The 18,110-nt window shown below is 43.0% G+C and overlaps 1 protein-coding gene across 6 annotated transcripts in view; it reads left to right on the top strand.

Moving 5' to 3' along the window:
- Window positions 1–18,110, top strand: part of LRRC4C (leucine rich repeat containing 4C) — a 175,674-nt gene that overhangs the window by 28,559 nt on the left and 129,005 nt on the right. For 4 of the 6 annotated variants that reach the window (XM_005875806.2, XM_005875807.2, XM_005875803.2 and 1 more), the window contains exon 1: window positions 7–995. The exons of the other annotated variants lie outside the window; for them this stretch is intronic. The gene's annotated coding sequence lies outside the window, so the exon portion shown is untranslated. Of the gene's footprint in view, window positions 1–6; window positions 996–18,110 lie in introns of those variants that run through there. 6 annotated transcript variants of the gene reach the window in all.

Raw genomic sequence — 18,110 nt, 5'->3', positions numbered from 1 at the left:
CCCTCCATTTAAAATGAGATTATGAAATTGCAGAGGCGGTGGAGGGAAGGAGACGGGATCTAACAGGGCATTTGGAGGGAGTGGGAAAGGTGGCTGGCCCGGTGGCTGAAATTAAAAAAAAAAAAAATCCAATTGCGCACTGGATTGTGATGAGAAATCTAATCAGATCTTTGGAGAAGGGGCCGGCCAAGGGGGTGATGAGTAGGGGGAGTTGATCCCCACATTCTCTGAAGGGGGTGGGGGTGGGGGGAGCTGGAGAGAGGAATCGACGATGTAAAAGAAGACTTTTTTCCCCCGGCGGCGGTGGCGGTTGGGTGCCTTGCAAACATGAAGGATGCGGGACGCAGCCCTCTCTTGGAACAGAACGCGGTGGATGGTGCGGGAGAGCAGGAAGAGCGAAGCCTTTCCCCCTGAGACCTGGATCTTCACACACATGTGTCTCTGTGCCCACTGGGAGCATTGAAACATGAAATAGACCAATGTCAGAGCCGCGGGAGTCGGTGTGCTCCGACATAAATAAATAATAAACCGCTGCTTCCCCCCGCCCCCCCAAAAAAAGGATGATTGGAAATGGAGAACCGAGGAGCCACACAAAAAAAGTATGTTCGTTTTTTTCTACAAAGGAGGAAGTAAGCCAAGGATATATATTTTTGGAAGGAAAAGTTTGGGGCTTTTTTTTAGGAAAGTAAAGACGTGATATGGTGGTGTTTTCGAGGAAATTAATAATACATCCGCAAAGAAATTGTGGAGAAGAAAAAGTTGACCGCGGCAGAATGAGGCATTGATTGGGGGAGCAGCACCCCGCAGAGCACAGTTGGATGTGTGCCTGTGTTGACTAAAATTGATGGATAATTGCCATTGGATTTGTCATCAACCTCCTTTTTTTTCCTTTTTTTTTTTCTTTTTTCTTTTTGGTGTCAAGATTGTGCATTTTCGCTTGTTCTTAGCCACCTGGATTTCCAGCTGGATGTTGCTGTGATTCAGTCGGAAATACAGTGAGTGATCCTTACTTTCTTATTTATTGATGCAGAAAAAGGCCCTTTAGCGTTCCTGGTCCCATTCTCCCCTCGTCTTCCCGAGTGTGGTCGTTAAAGACATTACTAGGGAACAGGGAATAAAAGAGAGGGTGGCCCACGCATTTGCTCCGGCACCCTGTGCTCAAGCATAAGCTGGTTTGCTGCACCGATGCAGGTTGTCTGCACCCCCGGCAAATGCCTTTGCAAATGTTCATCAGGGGGGAAAAACATCTCCCCAAGAAAGCCACTGCAGTGTGGGGTGCCCGTGCTGTGTGATTGACACTCCTGGATGCATTTAAGTTGCATGGCAGCCCCGGAGTTGGATGCACACATGTTTAGCCATTGGAAATCGAAGGGGCCTCATTTAAATTTCATTATCCAACCTGACACTGCAGATCAACCAAACGTATTAACGCAAAAAAATATGATCATAAACCCAGCAGATGAAGGATGGCTTTTGACTCCTGGTGGATGGAGGGAGGAAGTGTGAGTATGGAGAGGAAGTGGTGGAGAGAGGTGGCTACACTTTCCCCAGCCTCTTGCTAACACATGCTCAAATGTGGCCCAGAGTACAGTGGGGCCTTGACTTACGGGTGTCCGGACTAACGAGTGTTTTGAGATACCAGCTGTCTCTCCGCCGATTTTTTTGCATTGAGTTGATAGAGTAATTTGAGTTAACGAGCTCCTTAATGAGCTCCTTAACGAGCTTGGTCTCAGAACGAATTAAACTCGTAAGTCAAGGCCCCACTGTACCTCGATTCTTGCCAGGGCTAAGGATGAGGGATGGACCCACTTCTCTTCAATCCCACCTCCTTCGAACTCACCACTTCTTTGGATAACAGAGAGGCTGTGCCTAGATTGTAGGTGGCTTGGGCAGTTGGCTTGGGTTTTGCCAGAAACCTTCCCCACCTCACTGGGACAGGGCTCTTGAGAAAAAAAGCAGGAAGTGAGTATCCTGTGTGGTAACTTAGGTAAAGGAGCTAAAGAAAAAGTCTGTGTGTTGCATAGCAGTGCTTCTCATGTGACAGGTTTGTTTGGGGGGAAAAGAGGCCAAGAAAGCAAGATAAGAAGAGGTGGGACATGCCCCGAGAGCCTGGGGGCCTGTAGGATCTCCCCTCTTTCCATCTCCTTCCTTTCTTTCATCTCTAGCAGAACTCTTCCTCTTCACCCTTCTTGATTCCTCTCTGGGGCCTTCTATCAGGATCATAGACTCATATAACTTTAGAGCCGGAAGACTCCTCAGAGATCTCATGCCAGTAAAAAAAGGAAACCGAGGCGTAGAGAAGCTATAACTCTTTGGTTAATGGCCAAACCATATGGGACAGGTGACTCCCACAGGCCTCAGAACAGCACACAAATTCAGTTTGGAATCCTAACTGGATAGGAATCAGCCATACACGGTGCTGCTACTTCTGTCCCCACAGCTGCCATTTTTGTCTAAAAGGGTCAAGGAAAGTATCTGTCTTGAGAGCTCAAACTGAACTCCTGCCAGGCTGAACGTCAAGGCTAGCCCACCCCCAACATGTATATCCATTTTGAGTCTTTTTTTTTTTTAAATGGCTGAACTCAGATAACCCTCGCTTTAATATTATTTTTAAAAATGAGAGGATCCACGTCCATAACTCAGGCATATGCTTTAGGAGATAAAAGGCAGTGTTCTCCGGGGTCCCTGCTTGGTGTTGGGCACGTTTAGTCCAATGAGTAGTGGTCCCTGGGGAGTCATTCAGGATCCATGGAGTTAGATTTATATTCGAGAGGTGATAATAGAAACCAGAAACACCTGGCTAAAAGCATCTGAGCCTGTTCTTCCACTCACATCATCTCTTCTTATCCTTTTCATTACTCCTTAACTAAACTAGCCTACAGCTGGGCACTTCTCTAATTTATTTTCCTGGGCACATGTTTTCTGTAGGGACACAGATCAGGCAATACATTCACCAACCCATGAAAATAATCATGTAGGGTTTTTCTGTGTCTCCCCCCCCCGCAAGATCTCTGTAGGTTTTTGCATATCTTATTTATGTAAGATATGCAGTTTTTTGTTTGCTTTTTTATTTGTTGGTCTGTTTTATTTGCTTGTTTGCTCTGTTTTTACATGACCTCAGTTAATTTACCACTGTGCTCATAGACTGACTCAAGTTCCTGCTCAGTTGCAACTTAGCACAACTGAGAAAAGAAAAAAAGAAAAAAAAAAGTGTGCTTTGACGTTTTTTACTGCGTAGTTCAGCTCTGGGCTTCACAGGAGAAGCCTGGCCTGGCCTCTGCCAATTGGGAGAGGTTTTTTCCTTTCCTTTCTTCTTCTTCTTCTTTTTGACATACAATTTCTTCACTGCTACACCAATGAGACCTCTAAGTGCATTACTCTCCTTCACATTGTCACCCCCCCTCCCCCGCATTCACATACATGTGCAAGCTTTTCTGAATGAGAGGAGGAAGAGGTTGGGGGAGGGAGAGAGTGAGAAAGGGAGGAGGGGGTGAATGTCTTTAAAAAATTGCAGGCCGCAATGTTTCCTCCCACCCACCTCCACTTCTGTGGGTTCCTCATATCTGGAGAGGATGGAGCACCCGAGGACAGCACTTTTCATCTGGTGAATGAATCACTCATTTCCCCTGCGCTACAGTTAGGGACACATTGCCCGGTTTGGGATGTAGCTCCTTTGGTTTGGCAGTCAGACTTGGCTCTGAGTTTTAGGCAACTTGTTCATGCACTGATGGAAGAGTGATGGCCACGGGAGACCTGGAAACTTACCTCCTGAGCTTATTTCAGAGCTCAACTTGAAATAACGTGTCTGAGTCGGTAGCTGTGTACTAGGGTTCTGCTGAGGTCCAGGGGCCCAGAAACTGCTGGGTTTTGCAAGTTGTGAAGTTCCCTTTTTACATGATCTCCCTCCTCTAATTAATAGCTGTGTGCTTTGGGCCACACCTTTCATTTCCCTGGCCCTCTGTTTTCTCATCTGTGGGATGGGATTGATAATATCAACAAATTAGAATTCAGCTCAATTTGAATGATTTGGTGAATTAAGAGTAATGTTATGCAAAACCCTGAGCATAATAGGCCCTCTAAAGAGGGCTGTTTGTTATGGTTGTTCTGGGATTAATTTGGATTAACTTTCTGGGCATGAACGCAGGCTGGCCAGACACTTTACCAGGTCTAGTGGCTACACTTGAGGAGGAGGGAATGTGCAACTGGCCTTGCAGTGCTTGCCAGATTCTCCCTTTGAGTTCTTAACAGGACAGACTGGCCGCAAGAATCATTTCAGATTGAAAAGCTGCTTCAAGCTGGGAACTGGAAATCAAGATTTTCTCCTTAAAGCGTAGAAAACATAAATCTCAGCAGAGATAATACTTAAATGAGATTTTCAGGGGAAAATAAAGACTCTTACTGTGTTGCAATTATTTTGGTCTCAAAGTTGCATATGACAGATTTTGCACATCCAATGGATAATTTTAGCTGCATATTACATCATCAGGACCTGGACTGCACAAAATAAATGCAGATTTCTAGGCAGTACTATCATTTAAATTAGATGGTATAAATTTCCATTCCTAATATTAAGGCCTCCAAACTCACAATTTGGATTCACCGTCAGCCTTCCTCGTTGTAATGAGTTCTGGGTTAGTTAAACATCTTCTTAGTTAAACTTTGTGATCTGATAAAGGCCTGCTGGTTTTTGGAATCAAGACTTCATGTAGACACAAGTGTCTTATTGTTCGCATGTGCAAATCTTCCAACACCAACTCCATAATGGTTTTCTGAGGCAGCCCGTCCTGGTCTCTGCTCATCATTTCATTCTCTACAACAGCAGCTCTGTGCTTTGTCCATTCCCTCAATTCGCCCCCAGAGACCTGTTCCCTCTTGAGGGAAAAAGGGGTCCTACCATTTTAGTTGCTTTATTCATGATGGTGGCCTCTCTGTAGGTTAGAACCATGTAGTCAGGCAGAAGAGTTGCCCATTGGAATCTTATACTGCTTCTTTTCAATTCCAAAGTCCATTTGAAATCTGTGTTCATTTTGGAAAAGTATCCTAAAGTTAACCATCTTCACTGATCTTAAGAAGACACCATCTACGGACGTCCTTACCATTTGATAAATTTTACCTTTTAGTGTGCTTCAAACATGTGGCTGAGAAATTCGGTCAACTTGGACCGTGGCATCCTAAGTGAGTTCGAATGCTCATCTTTCCACTGGATCACGTGCGGTATATGCACCATTTAACCTCTCTGAGGCTTCATGCTTATCTGTAAGAGAGAGGTTGAAGAGAGCCACATGGAATTTGTCAGATTATATATGCCAGGCACAGAAGGCGTTCAATAAATTGGGCATCTCTGATTTTAGTCCAGGGAATGCACAGTTTGCAAAAAAAAAAAAAAACAACAAACAAATCTGATCTTGTTTGACAGAAGCTGTTAAAATCTAAAACCATGTTGGCATAGACAAGTCACAAAGGAGAAATACATAGAGGGGATCATGGTTGGCGTAATGCAAACAGGTGCAACCCTTTTTGGTAAGGTCCTGTACTTTTAAAGCACATTTGGGAGTGCTTTGGTGAATGCCCTTCCCTCAGGAAACATGGGAATATACTTTGTGAATTGTGGAAAACACACTCCGTGTCCAAGTAAAGCGTCATTAGGTTGTCAAGTATTTTCTAATACAGACATTAAAAAGGTGATGCTTTGTCAGTGGTGTTTGGAAGATTCTCCAAGGGGAATCAAGGACCTGTTGCACCTTCCTTCGAAATGACTTCTCTGGAGAAGGGTCAATTCGCCAGTTGAAACTTGGTTGGGCAGGTCTCATGGCGAAGATAGTGTGCTTGTAGCACTCTCCAAGGGCAAGGATTTTATTTCTGCTCTGGTCTGTCCTCAGCCCCTCAGAGAAATGTTTGAGAAATACTGTGCCTGCGATAACTATTCCCTGACTGATTGAGCTCACTTTAAGAGACATTTCCTCCAAAAGACTCAAATGCAGGTATATACCCATACAACTTATAAGAGTTTAATGAGAAATATCCATGAGTATATTGACACTGTGTGTGTGTGTGTGTGTGTGTGTGTGTACAAATAGGACATTGCACACAGATATTAAGCACCATTCAGTGGTTTCCTTATGTTGGGAAAGCTGAGGCCTGAATGTTAGGTGGTGCAATGTGCATATATTTTTTTATTCTTGATGCTGTCAGTAATAGACTGTAATACTTTACATAAGTCATCTCACCTCTCTTAGGTTGGTCTTACATTTTCTGTTAAATAAAAGTAAAATATAAGATTTCTTTAAACACTCAGATTTTAGGATCTGAATTTGCAATTGACTACCTAGGAATTCATGATTCCTAGGAATTAAAAAACATAAAATTTTTGATCTCCTGATACTAGTTTTTTAACTGTGGAGGGGAATAGCACAGTATTCTGAGAGAAAAGCAGAATTGGTGTTATAATGGCTGATATATAGAATAAAAGGTGAAAGAAATCTCTAGAGGGTTTGTAGAGGAAATACAAAGAGATTTGGAATAGACCAACAGCGGATTCCAACTTTGTTTAAACCTGTGAGCTGAGGGATCCTAAGTGGGCCAATGAACCTTGCTATTCTTTAGTTTCCTCAACTATAAAACTGGAGATCACTGTTCTTGACCTTGGGGGAGTATTAACATGTATAAGTGTTTGACACATGATCAGTACACAATAAATGCTAGCTCACCTTTCATTGAAACTTTTGACTACTTTCCACTGAAATGGGAACATTTAACTGAAAGTCTGTGAGTGTTTTATGTGTCACAGTGACTGAGTATATAAATGAAAATCTTTTGCTGATTCTGCTATTGAAGTTGGTAATAATATTTTTTATAATGTTTTCCAATGTCAAAATCGGATTTATAATGAAGCCTAAAAAAGATGAAAAACATATATAAGATTCATAAACTTGTATGTCAACTTTGTCATAAGCTGATGGCAGCTTTCTGTGCTTATGGAAGCTTTCAACTCTTATGGAGGTTATGGGTATAATTTCACAACAGCGAGAGTTACTATGATTTATTGAGCGTTTAATATACACAGGTAGTATATTGAAAATATATAACATATTGTTTTCTCCTTAATTCTCACTTAGAGAACTGAAAATCAAAGTGGCTAAATAACTTGTCTAAGGTTTTGCGGCAACTGAGTGGTGGAACTGGAAGTAGAAACTACATTTCTTCTGACTTTAGAGATCAGATCAGAATCAGACTGGTGGACATAAGTCTAACACGTAAGCATGATAGCTCTCTGTCATCTAACCTGGTAGTCGGTGTGCATTTTTTAATTGAGATGGAGAAGGCCTCCCTTTCCCCTGTTTCCTGAAATGAAGGTTGTCACATAGACCTCTGCCAGTCTTCAGTAATATTCAAATGTGCCCATAAGTGAGGAAGGGACAACTTCTCAAAAAGATGAGAAAAATTTACCTCAGTCAATATAAGTAATAGTCAGAAAAGTTTTGCAAAATGCTGTGAGATCATCTGGAAACTCAGAATTGTCTGAGAAATATGGTCAATGCTAATAATAAGTGTGAAGTTTAGTTCCAATATCCTACAAACCCAACAGGCTTGATCTCAGTCCTCATCATGTTTGATCTCTCTGTGGCACTTGGGAGCGTCACTGCTTCTGGCTTTCTGAAACTCCTCCAGGGCTCCAGGGGCTGCTTGCTTTCGCTTCCCGATTCATTTGGCTTCATTCTCCTCCTGCTCTCTCCTTAAATGTCCAGGGCTTCCCCTTGGAATCTGTTCTAGTCCCAGTGTCTCTGCATCCTTGAGAGATGTCAGCTGGGCTTGTTTTGTGAGATGACACTCAGATCCTTGGCCTCAGTCCCCTGTGTATGCTGAAGACTCCTAATTCTCCATTGCCATCAAGACCCACTTCCTTCCCTGGTCTCTGTAGGCCTTGCAAACTTAATGGGTGGAACAGAGGGGAGGATGTATAATTTCAGATTCAATGACGCTGCTGTCTCTTTAAGCTCCCTCAGATCCAACCACTCATCAAATCCATGCACTGTCTTAAGCACAGCTTTTCTATCTCTCAGTTCAGATTCTATCATTACTGTTCTAGACTTCTTTTTAACTTTCTTGTCTTTCAGTTGACATCAACTTTTCTTCAGTGTAGTCCATTATTCATTCTTCCCCCAAAAAGATTATCCTAAGAAATCATGCTAAAAAAAACAACCCTTCTCTGTATTTTTAAAATATGCTTATAGAATAAAATCCAGATTCTTCACTTGATAATATGGTCTGGTCAACCTATTCATGTCATTTCTTGTCTGCCTGCCATTCTGAATGTTTTATTTCTCTGGAGATATCCCAGGCTACATTTGGCACCAAATTTGTGAGAATTTCAGTATTTATTATGACATACTTTTTAAATGTCAATGTTCAGAGCAAGTTACCTCTTCTGGGAAAGTCTCCCAAATCCCCCTGGTCCACTGAGTCTCCCCATTGCCTGTGCACCAGCGTTTTATTCATCTATGTGTGATAGCTCTTATCACTGTCAAACATATCTATTTATTTTGCCAAAACCCACTAGGTTGTGACTTATTTGAAGACTAGAGGCCCAGTGCACAGATTCGTGCACTGGTGGGGTCCCTCGGCCTGGCCTGGCCTGCAGGGATCGGGCCCAAACCGGCTCTCTGACATCCCCTGAGGGGTCCTGGATTGCGAGAGGCTGCAGGCCAGGCCGAGGGACCCCACTGGTGCATGATTGGGGCCGGGGAGGGACTGCGGAGGGCTCCAGGGCATGTCTGGCCATCTCGCCCAGTCCTGATCAGCCAGACCCCAGCAGAAAGCTAACCTTCCAGGGCTGTCAGTGCTCATAGCGGCTGGTTCCTGATCAGCCAGACCCCAGCAGCAAGCTAACCTTCCAGGGCTGTGGGTGCTCATAGCAGCTGGTTGAATAGTTGGAGGGTCAATTAACATATTAGGCTTTTATATATATAGATATGATACTCATTTTGTCATCTCCTTCATTTAACATACCTTACAAGAATTTTTTAATATATTTTGGTAGAGCCAATACATGAGTGGGATGGATGCATATCTTTAGGGTGAGGAGGTTCCTCCAATTCCGTTTATGGTGTAGGCCATTATTTTTCCAATATTTTTACCAATAATATCACCTTTTATAATTTTTCCTCTAGGGACCTATGTTTCAAAACTACTTTGCCTAATAAATACATTGCAATTTGCTCCTCCATGTTGTCTAATTGAAAACACATACCTGCCAATCATCATTCTTGAAATGCACTGGATGAAAATTGTTAATGTGAGTTGATATAAATGGAGCCGAAAGAAAAGATGTTTTAATTACTGTATGCAATTGTGTGAGAACATGCACGGCGTTTCGTTGGCTTTTTGAAATATAGATAATAGTTCTGTAAATACATTTTAGTGCTAATTGGATGCGCTAATGGCTTTACAATGCACACTCCTCAGTGGCATTGTTCAAAGAATATTGTTCACAGAAATGAAAGTGCTCCTTGAAGTTGTGCATTTCACAAGCTGCACAGTCATATAAAGTGGGTCTTCCTACTCATGGACTATTGGAAAAAGACTGTGGATTTTAAATTTGAGTAATGCCCAAATATGGAATCATGCCACGGGAGAATAAAAATGATCTCCTTAGTAAAAGTGTCTGCATCTAAAAACTGGGTGAGCTGCAGTCACTTTTCACAGTATGTACACACCTGGCTTTATGAGGCCAGCTATGCATTTTCAGGAGGTATTCCACCTTCATGCTTTATGCTTCCTCCATCCTCTCCTAAGTAATAGCAGAAGACACTGGATTAGATGAAAGGAAGTGCTAAATGGTAAGGTACCATTAATATGGTTTAATTTTATTCTTCACTCTTTGACTGTACTAGTAGATGCCTTGACTCAGTTGCATTGGACACCAGTTTCTGTTCCAGTTCGTTTTAATGAAGTTTTTCTTCTACTTCTTGATGATTTCTTTCCAGTTTAGCGATTGCTATGATTAACCTAATAATAGTATTAGTAAAGCAGAGAACATTAACAGTGATGCTTCACAGTGCTTTGTAGATGGAGCTATCCCTTTAAATCTTCTCAACATGTTGGTCTTGGAACATCCAAGGCAACATTCCATGACTACTCCATCCCTTGCGGTGCAGCACCAGAAGGTGTGCAGGGAAGTTTTACTTCCAAGAGCCGGTGCCCAGTGTGGTCTCTGGTTCTTGACAAACTGCGAACTGCTGAGATGATGCTGTTTTCTTGGCAGGGTTCCATTTGTCTCCTCCCATCGATTTTAACCAGGTCACTGTACGGGATGTAGGAGAATGTAGCCATGCGATTATATTTCTTTTATTTGTTGCTCAGATAGCTACCTGTGATGGGGGGGGGGCTGGGTTTCATAGATTCAAAAAGAGTAAGTTCCTTTTTCTTATGATGACTAAGGCTGTCCTATAATTATTAAAATCAATGGTTATTGTAAAGGTGGCCTTGCCTCGAACAAGTTGATTGATTTGTGGTGCTTTAATAGATAGCCTATTGTTTGTAGAGCTTATCTTTTTATTTATTTATTTTTGAGCCTAAGAAACACTGTACTAAAAAAAGACTCATTCTCAGGACAATATACATGTTTTCATTGAAACAAGGACTTCATAATGATGTTGGAAAGTTCAATAAATAAAATATGGGGTTTTTGAGAAAGGTGCATGGCATTTGAAAGTGTAAAGACGTATCTCTCTTGAATGACTTACAGTTGAATCTAAGCCAGATCTAATCTTAGGGAAGAGAGAGAGAGGGACAGAGAGAGAGAGAGAGAAGAGAGAAGAGAGAGAGGAGGGGAAGGGAGGGAGAGGAGGGAAGAGAGAGAAGAGAAGAGAAGAGAAGAGAAAGAGAGAGAAGAGAAGAGAAGAGAAGAGAAGAGAAGAGAAGAGAAGAGAAGAGAAGAGAAGAGAAGAGAAGAGAAGACTGATTTCTGTGAGCTTGGCTCTTCTAATCTGGGAAGGAAGAATACTCACAGCTTAGTTAGAGGATCTGCAGTGAGAGTCACCTTGGCAGGGACCAGAGCAGGAGTGTGGGTGAACTAATTTAAATGCTTTAAGGGGCGTGATCCAGGGGACTCCGATGTCTTCTAACTGAAAAGGCAGAAAGTCAGAAGTCACCCTAAAAGAGTTAACATCCACTCAGTGGTATTCAGGCAGGCAAGAATGGAACCATGAATGCCTTCTCTATATTGTTTGAATGTTGCCATGGCAATAGTTTCCAGCAGAAGTTACATGTTTTTCCAATTCCCCAAAGCAGCCAGCAGCCTTTCCCTCTCCTTCTCACCCTCCCTCCCACCCTCCTATCTCCCTCAGTCCTTAGTTCTCATCTCCCCATCCTTTTCCTCCTTCTGTTCTTTCTTTTGCTCTCACTTTCTCAACTTATTACCCATTAACAACAAAAATAGTCCAACTCCACTAGGTCGCTTTTAGGCAGAGAGTGAGTCAGACATATAGCCTCTATCTGGATTTCTTATTCCCCTGTTTGTTTATGTATTAAAGACCTCATTAGAGGGAAGCTGTGGATGTGAGCAGGGTTGGGGCTTTCCCTTGTTGGTAGGACACAGAACATATTATAATGGTTGGTGTTGTGGTGATATGTTAATTGGATCGCTCCAGGCAAGTGCAGAGCAGCAGTCTCTGACAATTAGAAAGAACAATGGTTTTACTATGAAGGAGGCCACTCTCTTAACCAGGGGAAGGATTAGCATGCATTGCAGGTCTCTGGAAGTTTCCTGTAGACCCTGAGAGAGATCTGTGGTTGGAAATGCCTCCTGTCCCTTTAAGAGAGCTGCCCCTCTCATTGAGCTGATTTTACCACCAGAGAAAGAGAAGTGAGGGGACAGGGAGAGATCTGGTTGAGTGGGCGGTGGGGGACCCTATCGCAGACCTGGGCCATGGGATATACTGCGGGCTGGTAGGAAGAAGCCTTTGCCGGCTTGATGCACGTGGCCAGTGAATTGTGAAATGGGTCTCATTAGAGCCGTTCACATCCAGGCATGTGCCAAAGTGCTTTGCCGGCACAGCGCCATCACTTCAGGTCCAACCCTGCTGCTGTTGGCTGCAGCCAAGAAGGGACAGAGGCTCTGTCTGTGTTAAAGCTTCAGTCCCATCGCTCTCTGTCTACTGTTCATTGTGAGGCGCCCCTGGGCCTTTCAGTCCAGCCCGGAATGAGGCACAACACATCTCCTAGGTGTTTGTACAGAGGAGATAGGAGGGATTTTGAGCATCACTGGTCGGTTTGAGGCAGCCAAAGGGTGTGGACACCCAGAGGTTCCTTCTCTTCTTGCCAGGCTGGCGTCAAGGCTGTCTCTCTAGGCTTCCCTGCAAATACGCCCAGATACTTACCTGAAGGAGGGGAGCGGGAGTTCAGAGCCAAAGAAGTCCTCAGAGACCTTTGTGTTATTAGATACAGAGGAACTCTCTGTGTGTTTTTTCTCAGATTCATATACTAGTGATGTTAGAATCAAATTCTACCTCCCACAATGTAGCACCATCAGGACTAATAATAGTTGCCTTATGCTGAGTACTGTGGGTCAGGCGCTTTGCGTGATGACTCTTTATTTAGAGCACCCAGTGGTTTCACAAGGTTGATGCTATGAAAACACAGATGCCAGACCGAGCTGAGCCCTGTCACTTCTTCATTTGTGGCTCTGGGCAACTTTTCTTACTCATTTGAACCGCAACTGTCTTACCTGCAACATGGAGATAAGTATGTTACAGGGTTGTGGGGAGTTATAACTGAAACAATGCAGGTAACGCTTTTTAGCAGAATGCTTGCACGTGGAGAACACTCAGGCTATTATTTGTAAAAGATATAAGGCATTTTCATACAACAGTATTATGAAGTAATCAGGAGCATGTGCCTCGGGCAGAATGAAGTTAGAAATAATGTAGGGCAGTGTTTTTAATGGAAAGGGGAAAAGAGCGTTAGAGAATGCGTTTCTGAGTTTGAAATGGTAAAGGTCCTGACATTTTTGGTGTAACGCTACCATTTAGAAAGAAGAATAGAGAGGGTCATTGGAATAAACTTCTGTGGCATTTGTGCCAGATACATGGTTTTCATCCATCCATAGCAGAGTTTTCCTGTGGGACTCATCTCTCAGGCATGGTATCAGTTGTGATACCAGTTGGAAACAAGGAACTAAATCTAACTAGATTCAGAAAAAAAATTACTGACACATACAATTGAAAAGTCCCATGGTTATGAAATTCAAGTGTGATTTGATCCAGATGTGAACAATGTCAAAGGGACTTCTGCTCTAGCTTCTGTACTTCTCTTGGCTTACTCCTCCTCTGTGGGCCATTTCCATCCTCAGATTATTGTTTTGCATCCCCTCACCCACCCACTAAAGAAAGATTCTCACTTCTGTCCCACTATTCCCAGAAAGCATCCTGAGATCTAAGCTGACTGGACTAGCTTAGGCCATATGCCCACTCACGGACCAGACACTGGCTTCAAGGGAATGGAGTTGATGTTCAGAATTCAGGGGCTATTGAGAGACAAGAGGAATTTGGTGCTGGAGAGATAATCACTAATAAATGTCCTAAGTCTAATAATGGTGGAAAGTGGAAAGGATAAGTTATGTTTCGCTCTGTAAGTTTCTGGAAGGGTTAATTTGTTTTTGCTTCTCTGTAATACTCCATTGCATTTAGGCATTGAAGTTTTAATAACCATCCAAGGAGTCTTGTTCTTCCAGCAGATCATCTGGCTGTAGCTATCAATTTTTCAAAGGAACAACTTGAGCCGTATTCATGCTATTTTTGCATTGCTCCTCTCATCTCCTAGGAACGGGTTCTTGTTTTTGAAAGAGAATTTACAGGCTTTTCTGGAAGTAAGGACACAAAAGCAAAAACAAAACAATCCTCTTCACTCAATAAAAGTCCACTGGTAGAAGTTCTCTAAGCTGTCTGGAACACCCACGTGGCTGGCCATCTGTACAGCTATGGCTGTGCTTCTATCCAAGTTTGATTTCATCTAATTTGTCACAGCAAAGAACTCAGTAGTGACATAGTCCATCCTTGAACTCTCCATTCTGCCTCCCTAGGGCGAGCGGTACAGGGAATATGGCATGATGCTGGTTGCTTCTTCATAGACAAAGTGGAGGGAATGCTTATCTGGGCTTTGGATACAAATACTTATTAAAGGACATGACCTATTCAAAGGACATGACTGCTCGCCAAGTTCAAGATCTTGGAATGATCTATTTTGCAGTCTTTACACGGTGTGTACCATATTATACAAAGTATAGACGCTTTGTTCTTACTTATGTAGTGATGTGCTCCGAATTGAAACTCAAACCAAGTTCAGGTGCTTTTCATAAAATCTCTTGTAGAGCAAACTGCTGGTAGGGTAGGTTGTGGAAAGGTAAAGCAATGAAGAAGACTGCCCTTTTTGACCACCTGGTATATGGTAGGAACTCTAGTGGGTTATTTTACATATCTTATCTCATTGTGCCCTTACAAAGGCTGCAATAAGAATATGAAAAATATCAATAATTGGTAATATTTATTGAGTGATTGCTATATGTAGACACTGTTCTAAATGTTTCATGTTTGTAATGACGTTAAATCCACAAGGAAATAATCACTTTTTTAAAAACATGGGGAAGGGGAAGCTTAGATAGGTTTGATGACTTGCCCATGTCACTGAGCTAACAAATGATGGAATTCAACTTTGAACTGGTACACCCTATTTTCTTTTCTTCATAATATATTTTTATTGATTTCAGAGAGGAAGGGAGAGGGAGAGAGAGATAGAAACATCAATGATGAGAGAGAATTATTGATCAGCTGCCTCCTGCACGCCCCCTCCTGGGAATTGAGCCCACAACCTGGGCATGTGCCCTTGACCGGGAATCCAACCATGACCTCCTGTTTCATAGGTTGATGCTCAACCACTGGGCCACGCCAGCTGGGCCACCCTATGGTTTTTATCCTGTTCTGTGCTGTCTCTCACATGAGACAACTTAAAAACAAACAAACAAACAAACAAAAAAAACATGTTATATTTGTTTTTTAAGAGTAAATCAAAGACCTCTCATTCTTTCCTCTAACCTTACTTGTTTTTAAGTTATTCTCCTCTTTTCCCAGGCTCCTAAGCTTTGACCCTCTCGCACAGTAGTTTCCAGCCTCTAGTTGGGCCTAACGCAGCTCCCGGCCATAACTCCAGATATTTGAAAGTGAAGCTTGTCTGCACCATTTATTTTACATGTAACCATTGGAGATCACCCCAAGTGAACCACGAGAGTGCTTGGGGAGGCCTTGTTGTTTGTCAAAGGTTAGGGAGAGTGAAAAAACATTTCACATCCCACTGGTTTCCTGGCAACTGAACTTTCAAAACATCTACAGATATTAGTCGTGGGCAGGCCTTCTTCCTCAAGATGTGATGATACCGGTAGTCACATGCGCAACTGCCCAAAGCTGTACCACACATTTCTTGTCTCAGAAGTAGCCTCCTCCATGTATAGAAAAGGGGCATTGGGCCTTTTTCCCCACAGCTCCTCAGACTCTTTGCTCTTCCCTACCAGCATGGTATGTGGGAGAAGAAGAAGGGCTACAGCTCTTGGACCCTGTTTCTGCTGCCTTTCCCAAGAAGCTACTAAACGAAATTGCTGTTCTCAGCTCATCTGGGCAATGGGCCAGATAGGCAGTAATGCCTCAAATCAATTTCCTTATTCCTTCAGCATATCACCCTTTCTTTTACTTATGAGACAGACATTGCAGGGATGGGAAAAGCAGGCACAACATGCTACAATTGTGGGATCTGTGAAAGCCACCCCTTGCTCACATATGTGCACATGTACACAGATAGGGGCCCCACTAGCTTACCTCAGTGTCCTGAATCCCACCTGACTCTGACAGTCCTTCTAGAGATATGCGCCATTTACCTTTCTCTACTATCCAAGATACAAGGAGAAAGAACTGCCTATGGGGCAATAGCGGAACAAAAGCATGGATGGAGTGTTTGTGTGAACTAATATAAATTCAAAGTAAACATCATTACATAAAAGGGTACGGTCTTTTTTTTTTTTTAGTTTTATTCATTTCAAACGGGCCGGATCCGGCCCACGGGCCGTAGTTTGCCCACGGCTGTTCTAGAGATATGCACCATTTACCTTTCTCTACTATCCAAGATACAAGGAGAAAGAACTGCCTACGGGAGCAATAGACTAGGGACTCAGGACATGGCTTAACAACTGAGAATTCTTCTTATTGCCCACTATCCATTTGATCCAGTATCGTCTGTTCAAGGAATGTAAAGTGATTTCTTATCCCCCAATCTCAGGCTCTTATAAAACAAATTGGCCCAGCCAGTGTGGCTCAGTGGTTGAGCATCAACCAATGAACCAGGAGGTAACAGTTCGGTTCTGGTACAGGGCACATGCCCAGATTGCGGGCTCAATCCCCAGTGCGGGGCGTGCAGGAGGCAGCCATCGATGATTCTCTCGCATCATTGATGCTTCTATCACTCTCTCCCCAATGTAAAGTGACTTCTTATCCCCCAATCTCAGGCTCTTATAAAACAAATTGGCCCAGCCAGTGTGGCTCAGTGGTCGAGCATCAACCAATGAACCAGGAGGTAACAGTTCGATTCTGGGACAGGGCACATGCCCAGATTGCGGGCTCGATCCCCTGTGCGGGGCGTGCAGGAGGCATCCATCGATGATTCTCTCGAATCATTGATGCTTCTATCTCTCTCTTCCCGTCTCCCTTCCTCTCTGAAATTAATAAAAATACATTTTAAAACAAAAACAACTGAAGAATCTTGATGCTACTCACTATTTTATAATATCTGAACTACTACTTCCTGTCCCTTGGGGCTGGCAAGACAGAGTAGCTTCTTGCTTCATCTCATCTGTAGAACATGCTCTTTCCACCCTAATTCAGGCTTTTTGCACTTATCAGGTCCAGATCACTATATTCACGCCTGGATTTGCCTTCTCCTTCCCCATCACCAGTTGTTTATCTTTTGGAGGCACTGCCTCTGTGCCAGCCAGCCCTCACTGGGAGGGTGAATGCTGGACCCTGCTCCAGGCCTCTACCTCTCAGCTCTTCCTCTTCTCTCAATTCTAGTTGGTATTTGTTGGCTGTGCCGTACTGTTTTCCACTTCCTGTCTCCTACTTTGCATGGGTAATTGTTACATATGCCTAGTGTTTGATTCTCTACTTATGGAGAAGGCTCCCTGAGGGCAGCCCCTTGACTCACAGGTCTGTGTGCTCTCCCCGCTGCCTCACACATACAGGATGCTTTGTCTCTGCTTCATCATTGAAATTGTGATGTTTTGCTTTACAAGCTTCCAACTGCTGATCTCATTTTTTTCTTTCAAGCAGTGTTTGTTTTAATTAGATTTTTATTATTTTTTTTTAATAAATGGCCTCAGAGAGTCTACTAGTGGCAAGGCGACCTTCTCCGTTTGGGTATCCACCTAGCAGTGTGCCATCTTTGAAATAAAAAAGAACCTTCTTTTGCTGAGTCTCCTCTGGGTCCCTTTAGAGATCTGCTATTTGAAGAGCAGTGGTTCAGCGCTCCAGGTTCCCTGTGGCTGTTCCTTAGCAGGGATGTGGCCCTTTCTAGTCAAAGCAATGTGCTTCTGTGGGTAAAGGCTTGGCTGCCTCAGAGGTTGACCTGCTCCTGCCTCCTATAGTGCTACATGACGATGGATGTCCCAGGATTTCTCAAGCGACACATGCTCATGTGTGCAAGAGTTTTTTTTCCAACCCCCTGGTCTGTGAAAGTTAGAAGGAGCATAATGGAGTGGTTATTCTTAATGTTTTAAATCTCCTGCCCCTGTTTGCATATTATTCTAATATGTAGCATTAGTTCCTACAGCTAACCCACAGAATGGGCAGGTGTCCTGATGAAGTTTGCCATCATAAATAGAGGAAGCAAAGCAAAATGTTTCTCACAAAATTAAATTTTATGATTTAAAAAATTGAGCTTTAAAAATTGAGCTTTATTTTTTTTTCTTATTTTATTAGGGTTAAACATGTGCTTTTTATAAAGGTGAATGATTAGGATGCTATATGGAATTTTAAAAAATGTTCTCTTAATGTAATTACTTGGCAGGAAAAGAATAT

This window comes from Myotis brandtii, unplaced genomic scaffold (genome assembly GCF_000412655.1).
Source record: "Myotis brandtii unplaced genomic scaffold, ASM41265v1 scaffold47, whole genome shotgun sequence".
NCBI classification, from domain to species: Eukaryota; Metazoa; Chordata; class Mammalia; order Chiroptera; family Vespertilionidae; genus Myotis; species Myotis brandtii.
This window is presented reverse-complemented; position numbering and strand designations above follow the sequence as displayed.